Genomic DNA, 12335 nt, shown 5'->3' with positions numbered 1-12335 from the left:
AAGATTTTGCTTCTCTGAAGCGTCTGTATAATGGGAATAATAATAAAGAATATAAAATAAGGATTGACAGGGAGTGAGATATCCAGATGGTGTAACAGAAAGATAGAGCTATAATGCAAAAGTAAAGTTGTGTCAGAGAAAAGGAGGAAAGGTGAGACAGAGGCTGACAGCTTGACAGCCAGACAGAGAGGTAGGCAGATAGAGAATACCCAGCAAAGTGTTGCTCTGACTCACATTTTCCATCTCAGTAAACTGGAATGATCCCTCTCTTGTCCAGAGCTTTTACAATTTTTACGTAGTGTGTTGGTATGTCTATTTCTGTATGAGAGTGAGAGAAGCAGAGAAAGAGTAAAACAGGTGGAAATGAAGATAGTTAAAGGGGCAGGAGAAGGTTGGTTTGTGTGTGTGCATGGACAACAGTGGACCTCTGCGTCGTACACATTCGCCAACAGTAGACCGGAGAACCAACAAGGGACATTTTGGAGGTCCACTGTCGGCCATGTTTTAGATCATGTTAAAATCGTGTCTAAGACCCTCTGATGAATTTATTTAAATTTTTTCCAAGAGGGGACCTGCAGGTGTGTGAGTGTTAAAGTTCATACTCAGCACTGCCTCTGCAGGCTGGAGTAAGGATTTTAACAACTCACTAACACGTTTTTTTCACACTGCATAGTGTGAATGACTTGCAGCCCCAGATAGGCTTTCTGACTATAGGGTAGCTATTTAACAGGCTACACACTGAAGGAACCAGTCTCCATAAACATGGTTTTCTCAAATTTAGTGGATGTCCTAACTACTTTCAGGGGTCAGCAGTAAGATTATTTCTTTTCATTTAATTAATCACTCAAAACACATCTAACATCAAACTTTTTCTAGAGTTTTAACATTTTTTGTCCCAAAGAACTCCCCTGACCAGTTTTCAAAAGCACACACAGGATTTCAATACATTTTTTAATGTACTTGTATTCTCAGTCTGCTCATATAAGAATGCAATTTGTTTGTTGATAACAGAAAAAAAGCCACTTTTACTGTACAGATTGACAGGAGACCCGTGTTTGCTAATACATAATGACACAAGTTCCATCTTAGATAGCATGGAGCGATATTCACACTCCAATACAGATGCTTAAAGGGAGAAGATCAAATTAGCATTGTAAATAGTCCTTATTAGAGACAGAATAATTCAGGATCTTTTAATCTGACATGGCTATTGTCATGAATGAGTTTAAAGTGAATTCTCTAAAGATGCTCAAACAACCACAATAAGCTCTAGTCCAAGCATGATTCGAAACACTTCCTGAGACTGGAATAAGGATTTTCTCCTGACTCAAGGAAAATTAGATGTAATCCACAGGATAAAGGCACAGTAGTCCTATTTTCATACTTAGTCACTCCAACCATAATTATGACATATAATAACACAGCAATATGTGAATACCTGTAATAGAAAATAAAATATAAGGCCACTGGTGTGATATAATTTTAGAATATAATTTTAAAAATATTCTTCATATGATTAAAACCCAGATACATGTAATAAATTATGTAAATTTTCTGATATTGATAAGTGTATGATATTATTGCATGTAGCCAAGAAACTAATGATTTACAGGTAAAACATTGATTTATTCTAAATGAAAGTTGCTGTGATTATTTTCAGAATATTTGTGTCACAGGGAGATGTTTAAATGTTATATATCCATTTTTGAAAGAGTTGGAGAGAGAGACAGTTGGAGGCTATGGAGGTCCCTCTTTAATAGGTAGACATCGGCCTGGGTTGCAAGTCCTCTTGTCAATTTTTGAAAGAAAATTTAAAAAACATTCTGCACTTTTATTATGAAAAAAGACCATACATTTTTCTGTTTTTTCAAAATGAGTAGAAATAGTGGTCCACAAATGGTCGTGTAGAAAGATAGTCCACTGTTTGTAATGTAGGAAGTGCAATTTCTACAAATGCTTGTTTTCTTGTCACCAGAAACACTTGAAATGGTTGTATAATGGGGAAAGCAGAAGCTCTACAACAACTTCTAGTACACGGCAGTGCTTATAAGGCTTTGACCTCAGCTTATGGTTTACCCTTATTCCAAGTAAGACACTTAAATGACACCTCAACGCCTTCTCTGTACGCAATTCAAGCCTTTACACTGTAACTCTCATTTCAACAGCTTTCATTGCTTACACTAAATTTTGTCCTCTTTATCTCTTTCCTACTATTCCCACTTTTCATACTCCTTCAGCTACTCCTTCATACAAAGTTAAGCCAGCAATGCAGTTTAGCTCCCAGCTGTTCATCAAGCAATACAGGTCAGTGTCAGCTTTTCAGCGGCCAGTAATCCCACAGCAAATTCTTCAGAAATTGCATTCCCTAGTTCTCCTCCTTGGTTTTCTCAAAAATTAATTTTACTTTGATGTCATTTTGTAACAATTGGGGTTTTGTTTTTTTGTTGTTGTTGATTATATAAATATTACTTTCAAATGATATATCCTTTTAGAGATGAATACAATAGAATCAGAGGTCTGAATCAACAACAAGAGTTTACCTAGAATAGCCAAGAAAAGCTTGAATTCAGTGGTGTTCCCCTTTACCCATGATGAAAGAGAGATCAGATTTTTATATGTACCACAGTGGGGTTGACTATTGTCTGACTGATGAACAAACAGGCGGGCCATCCCCTAATCCCAGTTGGAGTTTACACACAGATACACACACACACACAGTAAAATCCCACTGTGTGTGTGTGAACAAACAGAGGATGAAAGGCAAGACAGCGAGGGGAAGAGCACATATAAAGAGCTGCTGTTTTATTAATGAACCTGGAAACAGGCTTGGGATTCTCAGGATCTGTCTGTGTGTGTGTGTGTGTGTGTGTGTGTGTGTGTGTGTGTGTGTGTGTGTGTGTGTGTGTGTGTATGTGTTTGGCTATGCACCCACACAACAGCAGAAACCAGGGTGGGTGCCTGGACTGTACTGACACACAGACACACACACACAGTCTCTAATAAATTCACTCTAATTCATTCTCTCTTTTCTCTGGGGAAGAGCCAGCAGTTTGCCTGATCCAAGGAAGCTTCACGTTACCTTCACTAAATAATTGATGCACTCTCTCTCTCTGAGTTGCACTCACTTGCTCTCTCTTTCTGCTCTCTGTGTATCTGTCTGTTTCTCTTTTTCTTTCCGTCTGGTTCATTTTTTCTGTCTGTATTTTTTGTCCATTTCTATTTCTGTGTTTCTTCTGTCTGTCTTCACTGCTCTCTCTCTCTCTCGTGTCTCATTGTATATTGTCTCTACATTTCATGGAAGTACACACACTCACACACACACACACACACACACAAACACATAACTAATGTCGGTAAATTATAAGTCCATAGTGTATATGTGTGCACTATGTATTTTTATGAGTGTTTGTGTGTGAGAAAGAGAGAGAGAGCGGAAGACTGAGAGGTTTTGGGTGAGAGATCTTCTCGGATCCAAATGACCCCTTCAAGAATTGAAACCACAGAAAAGTGTCTGCATGTAGATGCAGTGTTCATGAAAATAATTTTGTGTATATGCATGTGTGCCTCTATGTGTGTCTATATTTCCGTCTGTGCGTTCGTGAGTGTGTGTTTATGTGCAGGAACCTTATTCCCCCACTACCACAGGGATCTGACCCCACTAACCAGGGGTTAAGTGCTCCTTCTCTCTTTCTCTAACATTCATCTTGTCCTTTCTCTCTCTCTCATTCTGACATGTTATTCCCATTTCTATATTTTCTACCATTGCCTTTCATTTTCTGTGTCTCTGCTGAGGGTTGTCCACTGGAATCCAGATGCTTACCACTCACTGTATCCCTATGAATATGGAAGACATACTCATTTTAATTTAGATTTATGGTATCATGGCTTTCTATTTGTCTCTAAAACAGCTTTATTTTGTGAAGGAATATTGATAGAGCAGTAGTAGTGAGGGAGAGAAGAACTATTTCCTTTTCAATATATAATTCCTAAATCAGAATTAAATATGTACTGTAAATAACTACACAGCAGCAATCCTTACAATTTTGCAAGTAGCCATTACAAAGCATACTGTCTCTGAGACTCAACCCAATGACCTTTAGGACACGAACAGGTACTTTTATCAGTGCCTCAAGCTCCTTCCCTTTGCATCACGTAGGTCCCTAGTTGCTAAGTAAGAGGTCAAAGGGGTGGCATGTACTGTATGTGGTCAGTCCTTGTCCTCCTATGTTTGTGTTTGACCAACCAGCCCTGTGGGTGATTCAAGCATCTCCTTGTGTATTTGCAGGTTATTTGCAGTTGTCAGGATTAAATCAAAGGTCATGCAAACATAGTTTAATGTCTTCTGATGGAGGAGCTTAATTTAAACTTGTGGAGGACTTGTCACTTCTGATTCAAAATGAAACATTGTCTACAACATGATTTATTAAATTTAGATGGCATTTTAATTTTTATGCTTTTCTTTCTTTATTGTATTTTTAGCCCCCGGATCCTAGTAATGACAAAAGAACAAATAGGATGCTAAAGGGACTTTAAGTCTGAAATGGTCTTACAATTACAATTACAATACATTTTTGTGTCTTTAAAATTCAGCATGCAAGAGCGCATGACATTTGTCATATTTCTATTTTCACTGTATTGTCAGAAAAAAATGAATTACCTGCTTATGTCTCCTCAGACACCCTCAAAAAATTGACTGGATTTTACTGTACATAATATTTTGTTAAATATAGCTGTAGCAAGCACTAAAGTGAAATCCAAAGCAGCACTCTGTACTGTACCACCAGTTCTTTTTGTGAGTGTGTGTGTGTCTGAGCATGTTTTTGTGCTGGTTGGTTCTTCACTGAGAGAGTCATGAGTCCCTAATCCTTGCCATCAGAGACTTCTCAACACACACACGCATACACGCACAAACACACACACACACGCATTCACACACATTCTTATCAGCTTGCCCAGTGAACCATTATGATGTGATGTGTATGTATGTATGTGTGTGTGTGTGTGTGTGTGTGTGTGTGTGTGTGCTGATGAGGGGATACCAGTCCTCCCATGACAGAGGTAATCCTGTTCAGTGGCAGGTCTGGATATCCCAACTGGTGTGTGTGTGTGTGTGTGTGTGTGTGTGTGTGTGTGTGTGTGTGTGTGTGTGTGCGCGTGTGTGTGTGTGTTTGTGTGTGCCTCTGTGTGTATCCTATAGCAGCAGGTCATAGAGCCCAAATCTACTGTCTGCTTGTCTGCCTGCTAATCTGTCTGTTAGTCTGTCTGTAAGCCAGTTTGTCTGCTCTACTGTCCGTGTCCCATTGTGCACACTTCTGTCCATCTGTACCATTAAGTCACATGAGCATAACTTGAATCTTTAAAAGTGGAATGAGCAATATTTTTTACTATTACACTGAATCAAATGACTTCTGGTTATGTGAAAGGGCTGCTAATTGTGCTCATCCTACTGAGAATCAACATACAAGGTAATCAATATAGAAACTGTATTGTTTTTTCACTGTAGAGTGTGGTCTCCAAGACCCTAAGCAACAGTGAACATTAGTTTCTTTTAACCATGAAGGAGATCTCTCCCCAACCTTAACCAAGTGACTCCAGTTGCCTAAATGTAACCATACATTAACTTTAGAGAAGGTAGAGCAGAAAATACACCTATGAGTATCATGATCATTATGGAAGGCACTTACACAGCCTATTTTGTTGCTTAGGTACGTATGACAACTTGTTGACTGCACAACATCCAGATACAAGATAAATAAATTTGAATTGTTTTAAGTCCACAGTCCTAATTTTTAATGACTGTAATTCTGCAACTGGTTGGAGCATTCAGATCTAGCTGAAAGTATATGTCTGTAATAACATGTGAATGAATGTGTTGTCATGTTTTTAGATGTTTAGATGTGTAAATATGTGTCTTCGTGCTGCATATGTGTCTGTCTTTTTGGAAGAAAATTGTAAATTTGAGACCTTCAAGTCAAGTCAATTTTATTTATATAGTATCACAAATCACAAATTTGCCTCAAGGGGCTTTACAGTCTCTACAGCATACGACACCCTCTGTTCTTAGGCCCTCGATTTGGATAAAGAAAAACTCCCCCCCAAAAAAACATTTTAACGGGGAAAAACGGAAGAAACCTCAGGAAGAGCAGCAGAGGAGAGATCCCTCTCCCAGGACAGACTGACAGACAATAGATGTTGTGTGTATAATAGACCAACATAATACAACTACAGGACAATCATGATGATACAATTATAGATAGATTGTATATCCTTGTGTTCGCGTGTACAGTATAGGCATGTAGTCGATTGAACTTGTTCCCATGTTATATAAGCAAGTGTGCTCACTTGCATATTGACATGATTTGAGATGGTACTATGTACGTGTATGTTTAGCGGTGCTTTCTCTTGTGTTTTGAGAGCATTACAGTGTCTGTTTTCAGGACACCAGCGGGGGGCTAATGGGACGGCTTTGTTGGTTTAAAGGAATTACCAGCCTCCTTCGCCAAAATCAACTCATAATCTGCTTTACTGGCACCACTAGCCTCACTGCCACACCACTGACAGTACCTACCAACACAACATACACATGTACACACACACACACACACACACACACACACACACACACACCAGTGGTGATCAGCCAAACAGCACTACAAGATGCTAACTCTCTTGTGAAAACTGACTGAATGAAAAGAGAGAGTGAGAAAAAGACAGAGAGAAGAGAAATACCAGTAAGACAATAAGAAAGGAAGAGAGGTATGAGGTGAAGAGACAGAGAGAAAGAAGGGGGGCAACAATGGAAGAGTGGGGGTGAGACACAGGGAGAGAGAGGGAGAGATGAGATGCTGCAGGGTTATCAGTGATTAACAGTTCCACCCTATAGAACGTTGGGTTGGACTTCAAAGAAAGAGCTGCTTTTTGTTTCCAGGCCTTGAGTGTAACCCTGTTAGGAATGTAGTGTTTATACACACACACACACACACACACACACACACACAAATGCTCCAAGTTTAACAGTGAGAGATAGAGGGAAGCATGCAGGGGAAGATGGGAGAGATTGAAACAAGGAGGAGGGTGAGAGTCAAGAGAAACTGACCGAGGGCAAGAAATGGAGGGATGAGGAGAGGAAGATAGAAAACAGGAGAGTGGAAATGAAAGAGAGCAACACCTTTTTAAAAGGAACAAATTTAATTAATTGTATCACAGTGTTTTATCAATGTTTTAATGAAAAATGTCATGTGTTTGTGTGTGTGTGTGTGTGTGTGTGGTTAGAGGACCAGGAAGTATTCTACATCAACCCACTATGTGTTTTACAGTGTTTTTAGTGTTGTGTTTTCTTCTTCGGTTGACCAGTTACCGAGCAAACAACTTGGCTCCATGAATACCAAGCTACTCAAACCAGGCTTTGCATTTTGGTTGTTCACTGCGCTGTTCAAGGGGTGGAGATTGTGTCAAAAAGTTGTGTGCTAATATGGGTAGCATGTATTCTCTGTTAATAGAGGAATTTTGCTGGGATGGATGGATGGACACTGTACATCATCTTTTACATATAGTACTAACTAGACAAGAAACTAATGTGCACTATGTATTCTGTTGTATCAGATCTACCAGTTTCTTGCAGAACATGAGAACAACATCTATGAAATTTTGACCACAGTATGTTTTTTACATAGTCTCACCTCATACCATAGACATGATACATATTCTACAGTTAAAAGCCCAAAGCTCACACACATGATCTCGGGAAAGCACTGACAAAAGCAGACTTTTTGGTCTTGATAGTTAATGTTGTCGAAAGCAAGACACATTTTATTCATGGTCCTGACTAATTTGACACATTTTAAACTTACATTTTGTGACATAATATGCTCACAAAATCAAAGATATGGAGTACTTATTACTTATTATCCAGTCACTCTGCAGCCATAGAATAAAATGTATATCATCAGTCGAGCCTTGACAAAAACATGACACCATCACCTTGACACAGAAAGACTTGGACTTTATTTATCTTTTTTAGAATCCAGTCTTTACCAATTGCAACAAGTGGATGGATTTTGCTTATTGTTAAAATGCCCGCACAAATAAACATAACCATAAAAGTGAACACATTCTTTCAGCACAACCACTCACACACTGTCTCATAACAGCCTCCCCATACACACATACACACACACAGCAGTAAAATGCTCCATCAAAGTACAAAGCGAGAGAGGGAGATAGAGAGAGAGAAAGGGAGAGGTCTGAGATCTGAGAGGAGAGGAGACGAGAACAATGGCTTTAAGTCTTGACAAACACTTAGCCGAGGCCTTCAGACTAACACTTTGGAGCAGACATGTCTGCCTGCATACCAATAGCAAGCACTGTCACTCCCCATCTAACTCAGAGGCTTTTGATGTTCTATTCACAGAGATAGAGAGAAGGGAGGTGAAGGAGGGGATGGAGGTAGAGTGAGTGCAGTGAAGGGGATAGGGGAGAACATGAAGAAATGAAAAAAGGAAAGAAAAAAAGGAGAGAAGCAGGAATGAAGTTGGCCGAATGAGAGAAAGAAGTAATCTTTAATTTCTTCAGCATTGCTGTGTGACCTTCTCCCCTCATTTTCTCTCCTTTTCCCTTTGTTTTTCTCCCTCTTTGTCTATGTCTCTCTCTCTCTCTCTCTCTCTCTCTCTCTCTCTCTCTCTCTCTCTCTCTCTCTCTGTTTCCAACAATATCTAGATCACAGCAGTAAGAATAAGTGACACAGAGAAGGAAGAAGAAGAAGAGGTGGATCCCCGTCCATAACATCATGGTACATAATTTGCAATCTTGAGGTTACCCCTTTCTGTCTGTTTCCCTCTCTCTCTTGAAATACTGACACTAGAGCAGACATAGGAGGGTAATGGTATATATGTAACCTAAGGAGTAGTAGTGGGTTTTCAAGTGACAGGTGTGTGTGTGTGTGTGTGTGTGTGTGTGTGTGTGTGTGCCTTCATTGGCACTGATGCAGTGCATGTTCAACCACCGAAACAGTTCTGTATATGTTCTGATACAATCGATTCCTTTTTTCCTGTTTTAAGTCACTTTTCAGTTGATTTTGTGTTTTGGTGCATTGCGTTTTTTCACACAGTGGTAACACTGTCATGTAAAAATATTTTATCCCTACAATATCAAATTTCTATCAGCCATGGCAAACACCACTGGCTTTATGATGTTTAAATGGCCAATATACACACAGTTGCCAGTTTATTAGGTACACCTAGCTAAACCTAATGCAGTCTAATACAGCTGTCCTACAATTAATCCCCCCTTCATGAAGGTCATAATGTTCACTTTATCTTGAAACTGTTATAGAGAGGAGTTGATTCAACTGTATGGCCATTTTGAAGGCTGCAGTTTGTGGTGCTGTTGAATTATATCGCATTATACAGAGAGGTGGGTCTGCTATTCAGCCTATCCTTATATAAATGGGGTGGACAACAGCACCACAAAATGCATCTAGGTGTACCTAATAAACTGGCAACTGAGTGTATTTTAATTGGAGTTTGATATTTTCACATAACAGCAGTGACATACAAACTGCCATATGTGCAAACATGTGCACATACATGTATACCATTTCCAACCAAATCTCTTATCTGCCAAAGTGCACAGGCACTGGCAGGCACAAACAGACTCACAAATGCTCACATACACGCACACACAACCTCCTCTGCAAGTTGATAAGTGTGTTAGGAGGCAGGGAGAAATTATTAATTATCAGGCTAATGGGCACCAGGCTGAGTTCTGCTTCATTAAGCTCTAACTGTTTGTGTGTGAATGTTTGTGTTTGTGTTTGTGTATTAGAGGGCGGGGGGGACCTCTGAGTAATACACAAAGATAGGTGCATAAATTCGCATACACCCATACACGGGGGTGCACAAGACATATTCACTCATGCAAACATACACATTTAAGAAAATACTTAAGTCTGTATAGAAATATGATAGAATATTCAATATAATATATAAAATACTGAAAGTGAAAACACTTGAGGAGCAGACATTTCATCATAACTTAAGGACAATGAAGCCCTTTTCCTTTAGTAATGACTTGCTTACATTGCTAATGCTGGACAATAATTTCTCATAGACAAATTAGAATTTGAATATTGAGAGAAGGAACCTCAAGTCTTCAATCCAAAATCTTCAATTTTTGGGAAGGCATTGCTCAGTCCCTCTCAGTAGCAACAACCACCAATTGAACATGCAATACGTGTACCACTTTATGTGTCTATGTACAGTAAAGTACGTGTGTTTTGTGCAGTTGTAGTAGTACTGTGTTTGCGCCCTGTGTTGAATGGTGATGCAGTTTGCTTCCACTCTATCCCTTGCAGGGTTGTGCTGGCTACAGTATGATAAGTAAAACCAGCGTTGACGTTAATCTGTCTCACTCCCACTAGGAAAGACAGATAAGAGGGAGAGAGAGTAAGAGGGAGGGTGAGAGAGTGGAGAGAGTCAAAGAGAAAAAGTTACATTGTTGTAATGATTTGGATTTAGATGGAGCCCTAGTATAATTTTAACTTACAATATGAGAAAAACAAATACATAAATGTTTTTACGCATTTTAAGAATATTGTTTGGCATTTTGGCTTTGTTGGACAGTAAAGGAGAAGAGAAATTATTTTACTTGTAGTCATTAAATCTGAGAGAATAATGTTATCTACTGCCTAGTCTGTCACATTGTGTTGAATGGTACTACTTAGTTTGGACTAAGAATTCAGCATGCCAGTCGGCAGTGTGTTCGATATAATCATGCATTTTAATTTCCCTCTCCTGCTGTCATAGTTTTGCTGAATTTTTCCCCCGAATCTTATCAGGTTGGAGTTGAGTTTGAATTTAAAAGCCTGAGTCAAACTGCCTGTATCAACAGTGTGCGTGACAGCATATGGCTATTTGTTGTTTCTTTTCCATGTGTGTGGACATGTGTGTTTCCCTATAAATAGCGCTGATGGTAACATAAGCAGGGGCCCAGGCTCAGTGGTTTTTCCCATTGATTAGCTGGCTGGCTAATGCACAATCATCCCCACCACTCGTGCACACACACAAACTACTGAACTGCACTAATGAGAGTTAAGACCCCCTAGGAACAACCAACCGTCACTTTATCCCTGAGAGAGACAAGGGGTGTAAGGGAGAGAGAGTGAAGAAGAGGTAAAAAGGAGAGGTAGAATAAGTCAGATAAAGAGAAAATAAGGAGATACACAGGTGGAAGGGACAGAGCATGATAATATAAGTAATAGCGAACGGCAAGTGATGGAATAAATGCAGTCCTGCCTTCATTTTTGTGTAAATGTGGGTACGTGTGTGTGTGGTTAAGATGCCCCTGAGGGGTGTCCTCTTGCTGTCGATGTGTGTATCCCTATGTCTGGGTGTATGTGTGTGCTAGAATTACCCAGAATGCTTTAGCGATTGACTGGCTGGCTAATGGCGGTCTCTGTTTTCCTCTGATGGTCATTGACTAGGCCTTCTCATCAATACCTGTTTTTACAGCTATTCTAGAGCTGAGTGTGTATGTGGTTGTGGTTGTACATGCTACTTATGAAAGAAATCACCTCTACTTGGGAACTTCATAGTTCCTTAAAAGAACCTCTTTCGTCATTTCTTCACTCATCTCTTCTTTGCTTTACCCTTGATGTATCATGTCAATTTTTAAGATGCCAATTTACACGGGCAAGTTGTTATGTTTACATTTGGTCAGCAATATGATTTTGCTGTGATGTCTACTTTGATACACTTTTTTGAGAGGCATTGTTGTGGTTTGATTATTACATAATTGCAGATACTAGGTGTAAATAATTTTTCTTGGTTAGCAGAGATGGTAAGCGCTGCTGATTAATTACTGCAAAGTGAGCATATGATGTGATCAATTAATCAGTCACCTTCTAACCTATCAGGCAGATCCTAACGCATCTTTTCTCATTATCAATGTAATGACTAGATGACACAACAATTTCCTCACTCATTGCATATGCTGCGGGATATCCTAAATAATGTTTTTAGACCAATTACATTCAGTTAGAGGGCATTGTTGGAAAATTGTGCATGAAGTTGACAAATACAGCTCAGCTCAGCTTCAACTCTTTTTTTCTTCCAGCCTCTAACCTCTCATCTCCTCCCATTCTCTTCATGCATTCCTCTACACTCCTTTTCAGTTAATTCCTCTCTCCTCATCATCATGGCTCTATTTGGTTTCACTCCTCTCCTCTCTCAGCTCCCCTACCTGTCTTATTTTCCTCTCCTTTCTCTTCTGTTCTTCCTCTGTTGTTCACCTCCTACCGTTCTCCCCTCAGTTTGGAGGGGAGGATTTGGTCTCACAGA

At 39.5% G+C, this 12335-nt stretch overlaps 1 protein-coding gene across 3 annotated transcripts in view; it reads left to right on the top strand.

The window, feature by feature from the left end:
• Positions 1-12335, top strand: part of esrrga (estrogen-related receptor gamma a) — a 150583-nt gene that overhangs the window by 29415 nt on the left and 108833 nt on the right. Inside the window, exon 2 of one of the 3 annotated variants that reach the window (XM_044200854.1) lies at positions 8716-8788. The exons of the other annotated variants lie outside the window; for them this stretch is intronic. The gene's annotated coding sequence lies outside the window, so the exon portion shown is untranslated. The remainder of the gene's footprint in view (positions 1-8715; positions 8789-12335) is intronic. 3 annotated transcript variants of the gene reach the window in all.

The sequence above is a fragment of the Siniperca chuatsi genome, linkage group LG1 (genome assembly GCF_020085105.1).
Source record: "Siniperca chuatsi isolate FFG_IHB_CAS linkage group LG1, ASM2008510v1, whole genome shotgun sequence".
NCBI lineage: Eukaryota > Metazoa > Chordata > Actinopteri > Centrarchiformes > Sinipercidae > Siniperca > Siniperca chuatsi.
The sequence above is the reverse complement of the archived record's forward strand: the minus strand, read 5'-3'. Positions and strand labels throughout refer to the sequence as shown.